Source organism: Schistocerca serialis, chromosome 5, assembly GCF_023864345.2.
Source record: "Schistocerca serialis cubense isolate TAMUIC-IGC-003099 chromosome 5, iqSchSeri2.2, whole genome shotgun sequence".
In the NCBI taxonomy this organism is placed as follows: domain Eukaryota; kingdom Metazoa; phylum Arthropoda; class Insecta; order Orthoptera; family Acrididae; genus Schistocerca; species Schistocerca serialis.
The window spans coordinates 810,107,584-810,122,562 of NC_064642.1; positions in this window are offsets into that span (position 1 = coordinate 810,107,584).

Sequence of the window (14,979 nt, forward strand, 5' to 3'; positions counted from 1 at the left end):
GGCTGACAGTAATTTGGAGCCCGCGCGTCGGAAACGGGCGCGCTGGTGTGAGACTGCCAGGGAGTGCACCCTGATGCCATCTATTGGCGAAACTGGGAATTAGCGCTGTCTCAGACAATGCACAGAGCTCTCGGAGTCAAATGTATTCTTTTTCTTGGTAATAATAAGTTATTACTGTATGATTTAATGTTATAAAGAGCTAGTAGTAAATTATTATGACTGGTATGAACTCCAGGGTAATAAATATAAATATTCTTAAATACTAAATGATTTCGGTGAAAAGGTGGTAGGGGAACGCCCCCACTCTTGGTGGTACGAGCGTAGCTAGAGGTAGCTGGAGACACAGGGACGGAACAATGGAATGGCCTGGGGAGTGTTGACGTGACCGGACGTGCATAACTGTGCTCACGCAAAAGTGATTGTGCAACCGCGAAGAGGCGAATATCGTCGCCGTTTGTGGAGTAGAACGCGACGAATGGTTGTCGAAGCCGTCTCTATGCCACTGGGGCTGATCGTAAGAGTTCCTGCGCCCAGATTTTATGGCGGACGTGCAGTAGCTTATACGAGTGCTACAGCTCGTAGTTCCAGCCGCCATTAAGGGCATGAGGCGTGAAGAGCAGCGTTAGCCACATGCATCTCACCACCAGCACCGACACGTCTACCCAAGGCAAGACTGCTTGCAATTGTTAAGTCGAACTTTATATACATGTAAAAGGAGAATACCAGTTTTCTTTTGTGCAAGTGCAGAGGACAGAATATAGTAATGAGTAAAATTACCACGCATGTTGTTCATTGTAAAGTGTAGTAACCTGAAACATAGTGTAGTGAAATCAGACTGAGGCCACCATCGCCTCTTTCATTTACAATTCCTTTGGGTGTAGAATACTTTAGCGTATAAGAACCAGAAAAGAGCAATGGTCACACCAGAATGAGTCGCCTATTTATAGTTACTTAAATTTTTCTGAGTAACCTTTCAAGTAAAGTCACTTAACTAATTCTATAGCAATTGTCCAAAGAGTAATATCCAAAATCATTAAATAAGTTGAAGGATAGAATTTTGTTAACCTAAGTTGCATAAGTTGTCTTGGTGGTAATTACCAAGCCAACTCACAGAAATTGAGAGAGTATTTGCTTTGTAGAATCACCTAGAATGATCAGAAATAGTAATATTCAGAATTAAGTTTAAATTCAACTTAAGCCGTTTCACTTTGAAACGAGCCAAAAAACTGATTTATTCTTTTGCTCCTTCAGAGCTGGCGACCGTAGTTATAAGTATTTTCAGGAGGATTCGACGGTAAGTCTGCTGCTCTCGTCGTGCTGATAGGATTACCCACTGCTGCTAGCAGTGGTGATTGGATACATAAGCTCACTACCAAGTTAAGTGGGTCAGGTAGGCAGTGTTACCGTGTGAACTGTAGGGCACTGTAGGCCGTGGATCGAACCCGTTCAATCATCACAGCTCTTTGAGAAATAGTCCGGTTAGGAGTGTACTAATCCAATAGGTAAATACTGGCGAGTAACGGTCAAAAATGTATACGCAAGTGAATTTAGCAAGGTCCATGTAGCACCTAGTTAATGTGGTGCAAGGGCGAGGGTAGGAGTGGAGTAAAAGTGAGCTGAGCTTGTGGCAGCTGAGCTGTCTTCAAAGATTAATAACGTGAATCCACTACTAACTCTTACCATTAGGGCTGAGCTATTTACGGTTAAAATACGTAGCAGTAAGCGCAAAGGCGTGACAGCTACAAGTCCGTATTGGCTTTATACATACGGAAGTAGGAAGCGGGTCATTCCGTCAGTGGAGGGGTTAAAACAACCGAGTCAGTTGAGAACATACCCCATTTACTGATGGAAAGATTCGGCGGTTCGGTCGCAGGCCCTACAGCATCGTACAGTAACATCACATTTCTTGAGTCGGGAAATGGGCTTGTTCCAGCAAGGCAAGAATGTATACGCGATGTGCAACGACGAGTGGAGCACCACGGAATCTCAGCAACAGAGGGAGGTACACCAGCAGAGGCACGGCAACAATGGACACTAGAGTGACACCACAGCATCTTTTGAGACGAGTCTCTGTTCTACGTATTGTGTCCCGAGAGACGTATCCGTGTGCGCAAGCCTCTGAAGTCAGCGCGAGACTGTCATATGGGCACAGCACATGGCGTGTTGGTGTGGGATGTCACTGGGTACGCTACACGATCAGTTCTGGTTCGCATAGTCGATAAGATGAACAACAGTTATTGCATTTCTTATCAGGCCGGTGGCCCCATGACGTTACATCTAAACAAGAAACTATAAAGCTGCAGGCTGCCAATCCTATTATGACGTACCTTGATACTGTTGATGTCCAACTCTTGCCCAACTCAGCTTATTGTGGGATGTGTCATCTAGAGAAACTATCTGGTAATAAATTATAGAGTTACTGGAATGCCTTAATCACTAATTAACCACCTCCACGACAAAGTTTAAGCACAATGGAATGATGTGCCCATATCAATGATCCAGTTCCGTTTCGGCTATGTAGACTGCAGGTTTAGAGCCACTGTTGCCATCAGAGGTGGAAGCTCTGTGTTATGAATGTCACTCTTTTGGTGTGTCACGGTTTCTTTGTACTTAGTGTGGCCGGATTGATGTCAGTAGCCATCATTACTTGACAGAAGAAGGTACATGGTAGCAGGACAGAGGAGGGCGCCTGGGCGTTCTTTGGCTAGAAGCTCTGAATGGACCGGTCTGACACAACAAAAATTACCATTCAGGCCTTGCCAAATACAAAGTTACCATACTTCTAGGAGTACCGTCTCCATCAGGGCCGAACACTGGTGACACAATAGAAGTGAAGGAGTCAGAATGTAGCATGGCCGACCAGAGTTACCACACGTTCTGGACCAACACCTGGCTATTATTTTTCCTATGTAACAAGATATGCTGCCTCAGCAAACCGTTCGTGGGTGAAACTCACATTAATGCTGCCCATTTTAGACAGGCAGCATTAGCCACTGCCAGCAGAGTTCGAGAAATGCTCCATGCCACTCGCTGACCTGATGTAATTCATCTAGCTGCCACTACTAGAGGTGACCTGCATTGGCTGCTACTGGCAGGACCTAGGCCCGATGCTGCAGAGTGTCGACCTGGTACCTTTAGTCAGGGGACCGCTCACTGGCTGACAGTGGGTTAGGGTTCGCACCTCGGCTTGACCAGTCGAGGAGTCATTGCGTCCCTACTGCATGCACACTCGGCTGCTGTCTTTTGCTGGCTCACTACTTCTGCACACGACTGTCGTTCCCGCCCACACTGCCTACCTCAGCACACTCACAGCATCGTGCCTGCATCTCCTCGCCTCCACAGCAGCCTGACGCTGGCCCAGGGGCCTGACTTGACAATTCTCCACCTACCAAAGCGCTGACGCCATTGACACCTCTCCTTGGCCTATCACCGCTTCAAACTGGCTGGTCTGTGAAGGCTGCTAGCTGAGTTTAACACTTTACTAATATCCAGGACCGACGTCTGACACTTGCTGCTCAGGGCCGCAAATCAACTGCTGTAACTAATGGGATGGATAAATTAATCTTTCTTTCACACTTCGCTGACCTACTAACTGGCATCTCTTTGGTTGAAATTCTTCTACGCAGCTAAATAACACTCACAATCACCATAATCAGCAGCGGGACACCTGAATACAAGCGCAGTCCTGACACCACTCTGCACCTTGTACATCTTCAATGAAAAAATTAAATAAAGTATTTCTCTGCCAAGCGTTACATAGTGTTGCACTAAAAATACAACTAAATTATTGGCTATGCTTTTTTTGCTCTGTTTTAATGTCCTGCAGTGTACTCTTTGTATTTGGAATATAGTAGATTTGAGGAAACAAAGAGAGGTAGGTACAGTGGTATAAGGAACAGGACAGCCAATATGAAACAGCACAACGCTAGATTCTATCGAGATCACTTCAATGTTGTATCACAAAAGGAGAATGAGTTTGTCGAAAAGTTTCTAGATATGATATGATGGATCAGTGTTAATACCTATGAGTGGATAGATAATGTTGAGGCAAATAGAATCATTCTACAGCAAGAAGAACACCGAGCATGAGGCGCTTTCTTATGGTGACCATCAAACCATCAACTGATGTGCCAAGGAAGGTGACTGAAGATTTCCGAAGAACCTGACTGATCCTATTTGTGGGATCCTGCCCAATCGTGTAATGTAGGGTGCCTAGGAATCTCCTTTCTCGGATAGCTAAACAACATTTCAGGCAAATCCTATTAATAGAGTTTATTTCAATATGTTAAATTGACAACACTTGCGTTTCCACCAAGATGGGCAACAAGCAAATGGCGACATGCAAACAATTAATGTCTCTCGATATATAGAATATCCATGCAAGCAGATCATCCAAGCTCATAAGTTACTGCTATAGAGCTTATATCACAGCTCTAGTGCGGCTCTTCTAGTGCGATCGAAGCTAGCTGGAGGAGCACTTACATTGTCTTCGTACAGATGCCGCTCCTACAGTGGTGTCGTTCTAGTCAGCGTACTATTGGCTGAGGTCGTCTCATAGCCTTCTCTACTGTGAGTTTCCATGCCTACGTGCCGACGCTTGATGTTACGCCGGAAAATTCCCCCCTCCCCTCCCCCCTCCTCAAGGAGACGGACCGTCGTCGGGTAGAGAGCGCGGCAACGGGGGGGGGGGGGGGGGGGGGGGAAGGGAGACCGGGGGGTGGAAGCTGCGCTGGACCGGAAGCTGTGGCTGCAGGGGGAGTCGAACTTCCGGTTCGGCTCGCACTGCTCCGTCCGGCCTGCGCTCTGGAAACGTTCCCCGAAAAGCAACCAGAAGGGTACGCATCCACCTCCAGAGGCCAATAAACTGATGTGGAAGGTGTCGACTGCTGCTGTTTGGGCGGATTCAGCTCCAGCGGTAGGACTACAGAAGGCGGAGGAGGTGGAGGCTCCGTCTCCATGGGAGGTGTATTGATGACACTCTTTGGCGGCTGCTGTGGCCGCGCTGTCCTCGGTTTCCATGAATCTGGGTCAAGAGACACACAAAGATTACCTGTGCACATGGCAGTGGCGAAGCATATTTTTATGGCTGCGCTGCATGCCGCCTGGACCTGAAATAAGATACATGCATGCGCCAAGTCGACGAACGATCTCGCCTCGCACCCACCATCTGCTGCCGCTAAACACCCTGTAAAAGACAGTAACATGCGACGCGAAGCGATACTTGCGGCTTTCCTTGGGCGCCGGATGCTGAGGAGGGTGGAGCAGGTGGAGAAGTGTCCGATGGCGGCGGCTGTGAAGCAATTCCGCCGGCGATGGTCCATCTCGTGGGTGCGAACGATAGGAGGCGAGAAACATCCCTGGTGTGTGCGGAGCGAAGTCTGGCCATTTACTGTTTGAAGGTTCTGACAAAACGTTGCATTTCGCCGTTTAACTGTGGATGGAACGGTGCGCTAGTTACATGCTGTATGCCATTGCGTGCACAGAAAGTTTCAGACTCATTTGACGTGAACTGAGGTCGTCCGTTGTCTGACACTGTTACTTCAGGTAAACCTTCGAGGCACAAAATAGAGGACAACACGTACGTGACGTTGTCGAGTTCATTGGCACAGCAAAAGTAAACTTGCTATATGAGTCAACCACAATCAACCAACGAGTGTTCCGAAAAGGTCCTGCAAAGTCTATGTGCACGCATTGCCATGGTGATGTTTGTGGCGGAACGGACTGATTTTCCGCACCTGCGTCAGTCTGTGACGTCATCTGTTCTGTTTGTGCGTCCATACCCTGCAACGTACAGTGTCGACGCGCTAAATGTTTCGTCCGAACAATCCCCATTGGTGAAGTAACTGGAACACACCTTTTTGCAAAGCTTTAGGGATCAACACACATGGGTGTCCACTGTTATTCTGAACAAGAATCACCCCTTTCCGCATAGCGAGGCTACGCCGACACGCAAAGTATCGGCTCACGACAGAGTTCTTTATGCTACGCATGAAACGAGGCCAAGATGTGCGAATGAATGTTAGTGAAATGTACAAATCTGGATCAGGTTCCGTGGCCTGTGTATTTTAGCTATAGTTCAGCGGATAAGATTGAAACCTGAGCATCGATGTGGCAACGACATGCAGCAGAAGCGTCAAAATCTGTATCAGGGCCAATCGGAAGACGTGAATGTGCGTCTGCATTACCATGCTGAGCAGTCGGGCGATACACAACCTTGTACTGGTACTGAGACAATAACAAAGCCCGTCTGTGGAATTTTTGGGCGGTTAGGAAAGAAACCGGTTTCGTGGGATGAAACAAGGACCGAAAAAGCTTGTGATCCGTTATTAAGTAGAATTTTGTGCCATACAAATAATGGTGGAATTTGGTGAAACCATACACAATAGCCAAAGCGTCCTTCTCAATTTGTAAATAGTTACACTGAACTCTGGACAACACATTTGAGGCGAAATGAATAGGCCTCTCTACATCACGAATTCTGTGCGAAAGTACGGCACCGGTGCCGTAACAGGAAGCATTAACTTGCAATACATACGGTTTGTCAGGATCAAAGTGAACTAAGTATCGAGTTTTTGAAAAGCTACTTGGTACTCAACTGTCCAAACAAAGGAGAGATTCTTCCGACGCAAGCGCTGCAATGGAGCTGTAATTTGTGCAGCATTCGATATGAACCAAATACAATAGTTCATTTTCCCTAAAACTGACTGGAATTCTGTAACATTGCGAGGAACAGGCAAATCTCGTACTGCTAACAAATGCGACTAAAGAGTATTTACACCTTGACGGTTTATGACATGACCAAGATGATTCAATTCAGGTTTAAAAAAATCGCACTTGTCCAGTCTACACTTCAGTCTTGCATCAGATAACACACGAAACACAGCACGCAAATTTGCAAATGTTCTTCAGGTGTACGACCTGCTGTGACATTATCATCAAAATAGTTTGAACAGTTTGGACCTTGAGCAGTCAGCTGTTCAAAATACCATTGGAAAATGGCGGGTGCAGAAGCCCTGGCAAGAGGCAAACGCAAATATTTAAACAAGCCCAATTGAGTATTCACTACATCACGCTTTTTGATCTTCATTGAACAGTATTTGAAGATACGTGTCGCGCAAATTCTCCTCTCGCATTAACGATGAGCGCTCTTCAGCCACTCGGCCTAGAGGTGGCTTTTATGCGCTTTCCCCCAGGCCCCAGTGTAAATACTGGGCTGTAGCCTCCAACCCGCACCAGATGCCCTCTACACAAACATTCAGAAGAAAGCTTTCGCACTCAGACATGAGCTGTACACTAGACGGAGACAGATGAGGTACACAGACTGTGTGCCACGGGGAGTGGTCGCTTCAGGAATGGTATCTGGTCACCAACAGTCACCAACATTGCTTCAGCACACATAACAGTTTCGATTCCGTAGCCAACTGGTAAACGGGAAAGGTGAAGAAGAAGAAGAGCTAGGAGACACGTAGTATTTCAGTTCTGTGGGAAGAGAATGAGTTGGAGCCTTCACTTCTGATAGGACGAGTGTGCTGTATGAAAGTTAATACGATGGTTTGCTCTCTGGAATTAGTTGATACCCTGTGAGGTGCAGATTATTAAAAGTGAACTGCAAAGAAGACTCTTTAAGTATTGGGATACGAAAGACAGATGGAATATGCAGATATAACGAGCGCAACAGACCAGAGCTGTCAAGGATTGGTGATAGACTGAGGCTGATTGTCGTAAATTTTCCTATAGATAATATTCTTATTTACTTATTTCCAAATTAGAACAGGGATACATACTCATCTCCAGCGGTATCAGCACTACAGAAGACATTTTCCTCAGGTGCATTGTGTCCCATATCAGTTTATATTTTCATATAACCAACAAGTTACGTAATTTTTTTTTTTGCACATGCCAAAAACTTTTGTCAATAATTTACATTTTATTACCTGAGCGTATGCCACCGGTATTCAGCACATACAGAGTGAGTCATAATTATGTCAATACTATTTGAGAAAAACGACTTGCTCCGAGTTTTCGTTATACAGAGTCTGAACCTGATCAACACAGCTAATGCACTCAATATTCAGCAATACAGTTTATTGATAATTGTCTGCTACTAATCCAATTGCTACAAATCTGGTAAACGAGCAGGTGACCATCTACCTGAAAATCGTTCTGCAGGCCTTCGTCACACTTTTCTCACCGGCAGCTCAACACCCAGTAAGCTTGCAATCATTCTTCTCTGCTCAAGTGTGCGTGTATCAGACATCGGTTCTAACATACTGGAGTAAAAAAGGAAACAAAATTAAAATTCTTCACATAATTTTGACTCACCCTGTAGATATGGCAGATGACTGTCAAATGTGATGTACTTGAAATCCAAAGGTGATTAACTTGACTGATCACAGGTTACACCTAATCATTTGTACATTACATTGTTAACAGAATGCCTTACAAAGGAATGTATTTCAACAGTAAACATTTGTAAGAGAATTCGTGAAATTTTCGATATATTTTTTGTCTTTTAACCCCGTCTCTGCGTTAAAAGCAGTGCAGGATGTTACGTCACATATGTAAAACTTCATGTTGTCATCTAAAATATTTACTTGCCTACGGTTTTCAGCAGTCGCTGGGACCGCCAGGCATCGTGTTACGTCACTAACTGAGTTTTTGTAGTTTTAGGTGTGAACTAAGTGAAGACAGTTTCATGTCAATGAAGTTCGAAAATTCCATGAATATTGTTTTGAAATATTTCTGTTAGACCTATGATTGTTATTTCATGGCAACCGCATTTTAACTTATACACTGCTGAATGTGTGAATTTACAGGGTTGTTCCGTAGAATGACAAGTTTGTCTTCTGTTGCGTGTTCTGATAATTATTCTCAACTTGGACTTTTGACATGAACGTTTCATATTATCTGACACTTTCCCCAGTATGTAAACCATCGGTACCATTTATGAGAAAATAAACACTAGCAACGCAATAGTAACTGACAAGGGAATAGAGTAGCGGTCATATTGAAGACAGTCTGTAGTAAAAGAATCTTCGAGTTTCATTTGCATAAACAATCAAAAATCTCTAAATAGTTTTCAACAGTTACTTGACCAAAGAGAAGAATACATATTGCTCCATAATGAACCCGTCTGCAAATACATTGCAGTTACTACCAAAAAGCCACATACGTAGCAGCCCTCTCAATCTAGTAATAAACTATATAAGAGCTTTGCAATCTGACTAAAAAAACAAGGTAGTGTATATACTTGCTCAAGACTGTATAAGCAGAAGTCAGTATACAGTGAATAGTTTGAGTGAAATGATACAACAAATTATAGACATCGACATTCTACACCATTTAAAACATTTTGTTGAATGTAATCAACATGTTCACCAACGGAGCAGTTGATGTGACCATTGAAATTGTCAAATATAATATACTCACACATCGTCAGATGAACGCAATAGTTGTAGACGAATTTCATTACTTTACTAAAATTGTAGCTCTCCCACAACTATTCCAAGTCCAATAACCAACTTCATGTACTATAATACGGTTTAGTAAAAGGAAACGTCCTTGTTGGTACACTTGCTAGTATGTCACTACACCATACTGACAACTAATTTCCTTATACCATCTCGCATGGATTAATAATATTTACTTCTTGTACGGGTGTGTAGATAACACCCTAACATTACAAGACCGATCAGAAAAATAAATAGATATATTCCACTGAATCAAACAAATTATAGAAAAATATAAGCAATATGGAGCATTGGCGGCCGAAGACTTCCGGCATAAGAAGTCAGCCTTATTCTGCCACCGGCCTTGTCAAAGAGGGCAGAGGAGCGGATAAAGGTTCAGGGCACTCTCTTGTCCTAGGGGTGGGAAATTGCCCCTAAAGGCGGAAGAATCAGCAATGATCAACGACATGAGGATGCAGAAGGCAATGGAAACCACTGCATTAAAGACACGTAACGTGTATCCACAGGACATGTGGCCTGTAATTGAAGAAGTGTCATGATGATCTCCCCATTGGCAAAAAATTCCGGAATAGTCCCCCATTCGGATCTCCGGGAGGGGACTGCCAAGGGGGAGGTTACCATGAGAAAAGATTGAATAATCAACGAAAGGATAACGTTCTACGAGTCGAGGCGTGGAATGTCAGACGCTTTAACGTGGTAGGGAAACTAGAAAATCTGAAAAGGGAAATGAAAAGGCTCTATCTATATATAGTAGGGGTCAGTGAAGTGAAGTGGAAGGAAGACAAGGATTTCTGGTCAGATGAGTATCGGGTAATATCAACAGCAGCAGACAATGGTATAAAAGGTGTAGGATTCGTTATGAATAGGAAGGTAGGGTAGAGGGTGTGTTACTGTGAACAGTTCAGTGACCGGGTTGTTCTAATCAGAATCGACAGCAGACCAACACCGACAACGATAGTTCAGGTATACATGCCGTCGTCGCAAGCTGAAGATGAACAGATAGAGAAAGTGTATGAGGATATTGAAAGGGTAATGCAGTATGTAAAGGGGGACGAAAATCTAATAGTCATGGGTGACTGGAATGCAGTTGTAGGGGAAGGAGTAGAAGAAAAGGTTACAGGAGAATATGGGCTTGGGACAAGGAATGAAAGAGGAGAAAAACTAATTGAGTTTTGTAACAAGTTTCAGCTAGTAATAGCGAATATCCTGTTCAAGAATCACAAGAGGAGGAGGTATACTTGGAAAAGGCAGGGAGATACGGGAAGATTTCAATTAGGTTACATCATGGTCAGACAGAGATTCCGAAATCAGATACTGGATTGTAAGGCGTACCCAGGAGCAGATATAGACTCAGATCACAATATAGTAGTGATGAAGAGTAGGCTGAAGTTCAAGACATTAGTCAGGAAGAATCAATACGCAAAGAAGTGGGATACGGAAGTACTAAGGAATGACGAGATACGTTTGAAGTTCTCTAACGCTATAGATACAGCAATAAGGAATAGCGCAGTAGGCAGTACAGTTGAAGAGGAATGGACATCTCTAAATAGGGCCATCACAGAAGTTGGGAAGGAAAACATAGGTACAAAGAAGGTAGCTGCGAAGAAACCATGGGTAACAGAAGAAATGCTTCAGTTGATTGATGAAAGGAGGAAGTACAAACATGTTCCTGGAAAATCAGGAATACAGAAATACAAGTCGGTGAGGAATGATATAAATAGAAAGTGCAGGGAAGCTGAGACGAAATGGCTGCAGAAAAAATGTGAAGACATCGAAAAACATATGATTGTCGGAAGGACAGATTCAGCGTACAGGAAAGTCAAAACAACCTTTGGTGACATTAAAAGTAACGGTGGTAACATTAAGAGTGCAACGGGAATTCCACTGTTAAATGCAGAGGAGAGAGCAGATAGGTGGAAAGAATACATTGAAAGTCTCTATGAGGGTGAAGATTTGTCTGATGTGATAGAAGAAGAAACAGGAGTCGATTTAGAAGAGATAGGGGATCCAGTATTAGAATCGAAATTTAAAAGAGCTTTGGAGGACTTACGATCAAATAAGACAGAAGGGATGGATAACATTCCATCAGAATTTCTAAAATCATTGGGGGAAGTGGCAACAAAACGACTATTCACGTTAGTGTGTAGAATATATCAGTCTGGCGATATACCATCTGACTTTCGGAAAAGCATCATCCACACAATTCCGAAGACGGCAAGAGCTGACAAGTGCGAGAATTATCGCACAATCAGCTTAACAGCTCATGCATCGAAACTGCTTACAAGAATAATATACAGAAGAATGGAAAAGAAAATTGAGAATGCGCTAGGTGACGATCAGTTTGGCTTTAGGAAAAGTAAAGGGACAAGAGAGGCAATTCTGATGTTACGGCTAATAATGGAAGCAAGGCTAAAGAAAAATCAAGACACTTTCATAGGATTTGTTGACCTGGAAAAAGCGTTCGACAATATAAAATGGTGCAATCTGTTCGAGATTCTGAAAAAAGTAGGGGTAAGCTATAGGGAGAGACGGGTCATATACAATATGTACAACAACCAAGAGGGAATAATAAGAGTGGACGATCAAGAACGAAGTGCTCGTATTAAGAAGGGTGTAAGACAAGGCTGTAGCCTTTCGCCCCTACTCTTCAATCTGTACATCGAGGAAGCAATGATGGAAATAAAAGAAAGGTTCAGGAGTGGAATAAAAATACAAGGTGAAAGGATATCAATGATACGATTCGCTGATGACATTGCTATCCTGAGTGAAAGTGAAGAAGACTTAAATGATCTGCTGAACGGAATGAACGGTCTAATGAGTACACAGTATGGTTTGAGATTAAATCGGAGAAAGACGAAGGTAATGAGAAGCAGTAGAAACGAGAACAGCGAGAAACTTAACATCAGGATTGATGGTCACGAAGTCAATGAAGTTAAGGAACTCTGCTACCTAGGCAGTAAAATAACCAATGACGGACGGAGGAAGGAGGACATCAAAAGCAGAATCGCTATGGCAAAAAAGGCATTTCTGGCCAAGAGAAGTCTACTAATATCAAATACCGGCCTTAATTTGAGGAAGAAATTTCTGAGGATGTACGTCTGGAGTACATCAAAGAGACTGTTACAAAACTGAGCCTTAGAGCAAAATTCCTCTTCAGGAATAAGTAACACACACGCATTCACACGAGCACAACTCACGCAGACACAACCACTGTCCCAAGGCGGCGGAGCACGACGTAGCAGAAGTCAGGTCCTACTGTCCCAGAGACAATGACCATGGCTGTGTGGACTGTGCTTGTCTGGATTTGTGTGTGTTTTCTATTTCTGAAGAAGGACTTTGTCTTGAAACTCAGGATTCAAGCTGTTTTTTCATTGTGCCTGTCTGCAGCTCAATTCCTCGTCTTTGTGATGAGCAGCAATCTGTTGTTCCCATATTGTTATTCCATTATCTGATTCCACACAAAAATGTATTTACAATCGAGCATGAACACCATAATTAGATAAACTTTTTAGATCCAACTTAAATACCAAAAAAGAGAAGAAAACTATGGCTGCTACTCCACTTTAAACGACAAAACTCTTATTAAAAAGCTACAGCTAAACGGAAGCAAAATAAAGGCAGCATTACACTAACGAGCAATATGATAACAAAGAAGATCAGTTTACTGTCACACTATACTGGCAAAATAAATTTCCACAAAATTTGAGATAGTAAACTCATGTTTAGGGGACACGGAATACGAATTTCTATTTAGCCAGACGATGTAGGTTTGTTTGGCTCACCTTGATGACTGTCGACACTACTCCTTCAAGTGGCAACCACCACTTCCCTCTCCAGGTGATTTAGTGCGCCGTCTGTAATGGTTCCGATTACGATACAATATATTTTCTTAACTCTCTGTCTCTACGTCTTATTTATTTTCATTTATTTTGTTACTTTACCCAAAATGTTGAAATCTTTCAGACTCTGTCTGAGATGTAAGCAAGACTGCTTAAAGATATTCGTAACAGTAAACTTTGCAATGAGCTTGATAGGTGGTTTTTGCGTAACAATATTAATACTTGTAGTAATTAATAAATGTATTACGGCAAGGTCAGTCTAGATGACTTTGCTGAATGTAGCTCTACACTAAAACTTATACAGTTTTCAGTATTCGCGGTCTGTAAGATGCAGCAACTGTACTGGATGGTTACGTTTTGTTTTTCTATAAAGGTCGTACCTTCGTATCGATTTCAGATGTCTGAAAATAGTGACTAGGAAGGAGTTTTTTAATAATGCCTATGTTTACTTCATTGTTCTCCTATTGATTTGTGGAACCGTGACTCATTTATGTTGGAAGTGCTATTTCAAGTCTGAGTGTAATTTGTTAATCAGTCGTATGTCGTTAATTTTAGATTCAATCTCTTTGTAATGCAAGCAGCTTGCTTACCATAACTGGGGAACTTTTTTCTTTCATCACAGGTAACGTAGGCATCCTGGGATGGATCCGATGTTGAAATAGTGAATAGGAGAGACCTCTTAAGATCTGTAGCGCGATACCACGCCATCTGCAGGGTATTCGGGTTGACGCCGTTAAGAGTCGTCATTGAGAAGTGTGAGCTACGGAGAACACTTGCTGGTACGCTGTACGCAGCTTTTGTTCTCGTCATGAAAATAACAATAACAGCGCATGTGGAGGACTGGTTGCAAGCTATGAACGCAAGAAAAAAGGACTCCATTACCTTCGTGTGGTTGGTAGGCTATATGACGATATACTACGCCACCACGGCGTTGTCGATCGCCGCAGACCTGTTTCGAAACACCTACAAGTACCAGTGGATGCTTAGTCTGTTGTTTTATTGGGACAGTGGCATCATGGGGTCGCGCCAATTCTCCACTGCGGCAGTGAGGATCTCCTGCAAAGTGGTGTATGCAGGCTCTCTCGCGCAACGTGTAGCTGCTGTGACGTTGAAATGTCTGGGGAACGAGATGAAATGTACATATATGTTAACATTGTTCTCAAGTTGTATTGTACTTACCGCTGTTGCCAGGTATGTGGGCCTCGTTCTTCTTGTGAGGCCAATAGCGACGATATCATCCGATAGCTGGAAGGACAGCAGCGCCACCTACAGGATGAAGAACCAAAGACTTCGGTGCACGCGCGGAGGCTGCCGCCGCTGCTCTGCGCTGCCATCGGCCGCCCCAGCGACCTCTGTCGGAAGCCGCAAGCAAAAATGCGCGTCCACGTAGGCGCCTTGATTATCCTCCCGTTGTCAACAGAATATTTATGTTGCGGGCGAATCGTCATCCGTTTTATGACCAATAGCACTCCTCTCTGCTCGAAGCGACTTCAATATGGCCAGTGCTGGATCCCAAGCTGTACTAAGCTGAAAGCCCGTGTCTCTGTTTACAAGATTCGTCGAGCTACGTACTTCCACTGCTTCCTTAATAACACTGTCCCAGTACGAACTCGTCGATGCGAGAATTTTGGTATGTTGATCATTCATAGAATGGCCTGTACTGAGACAAT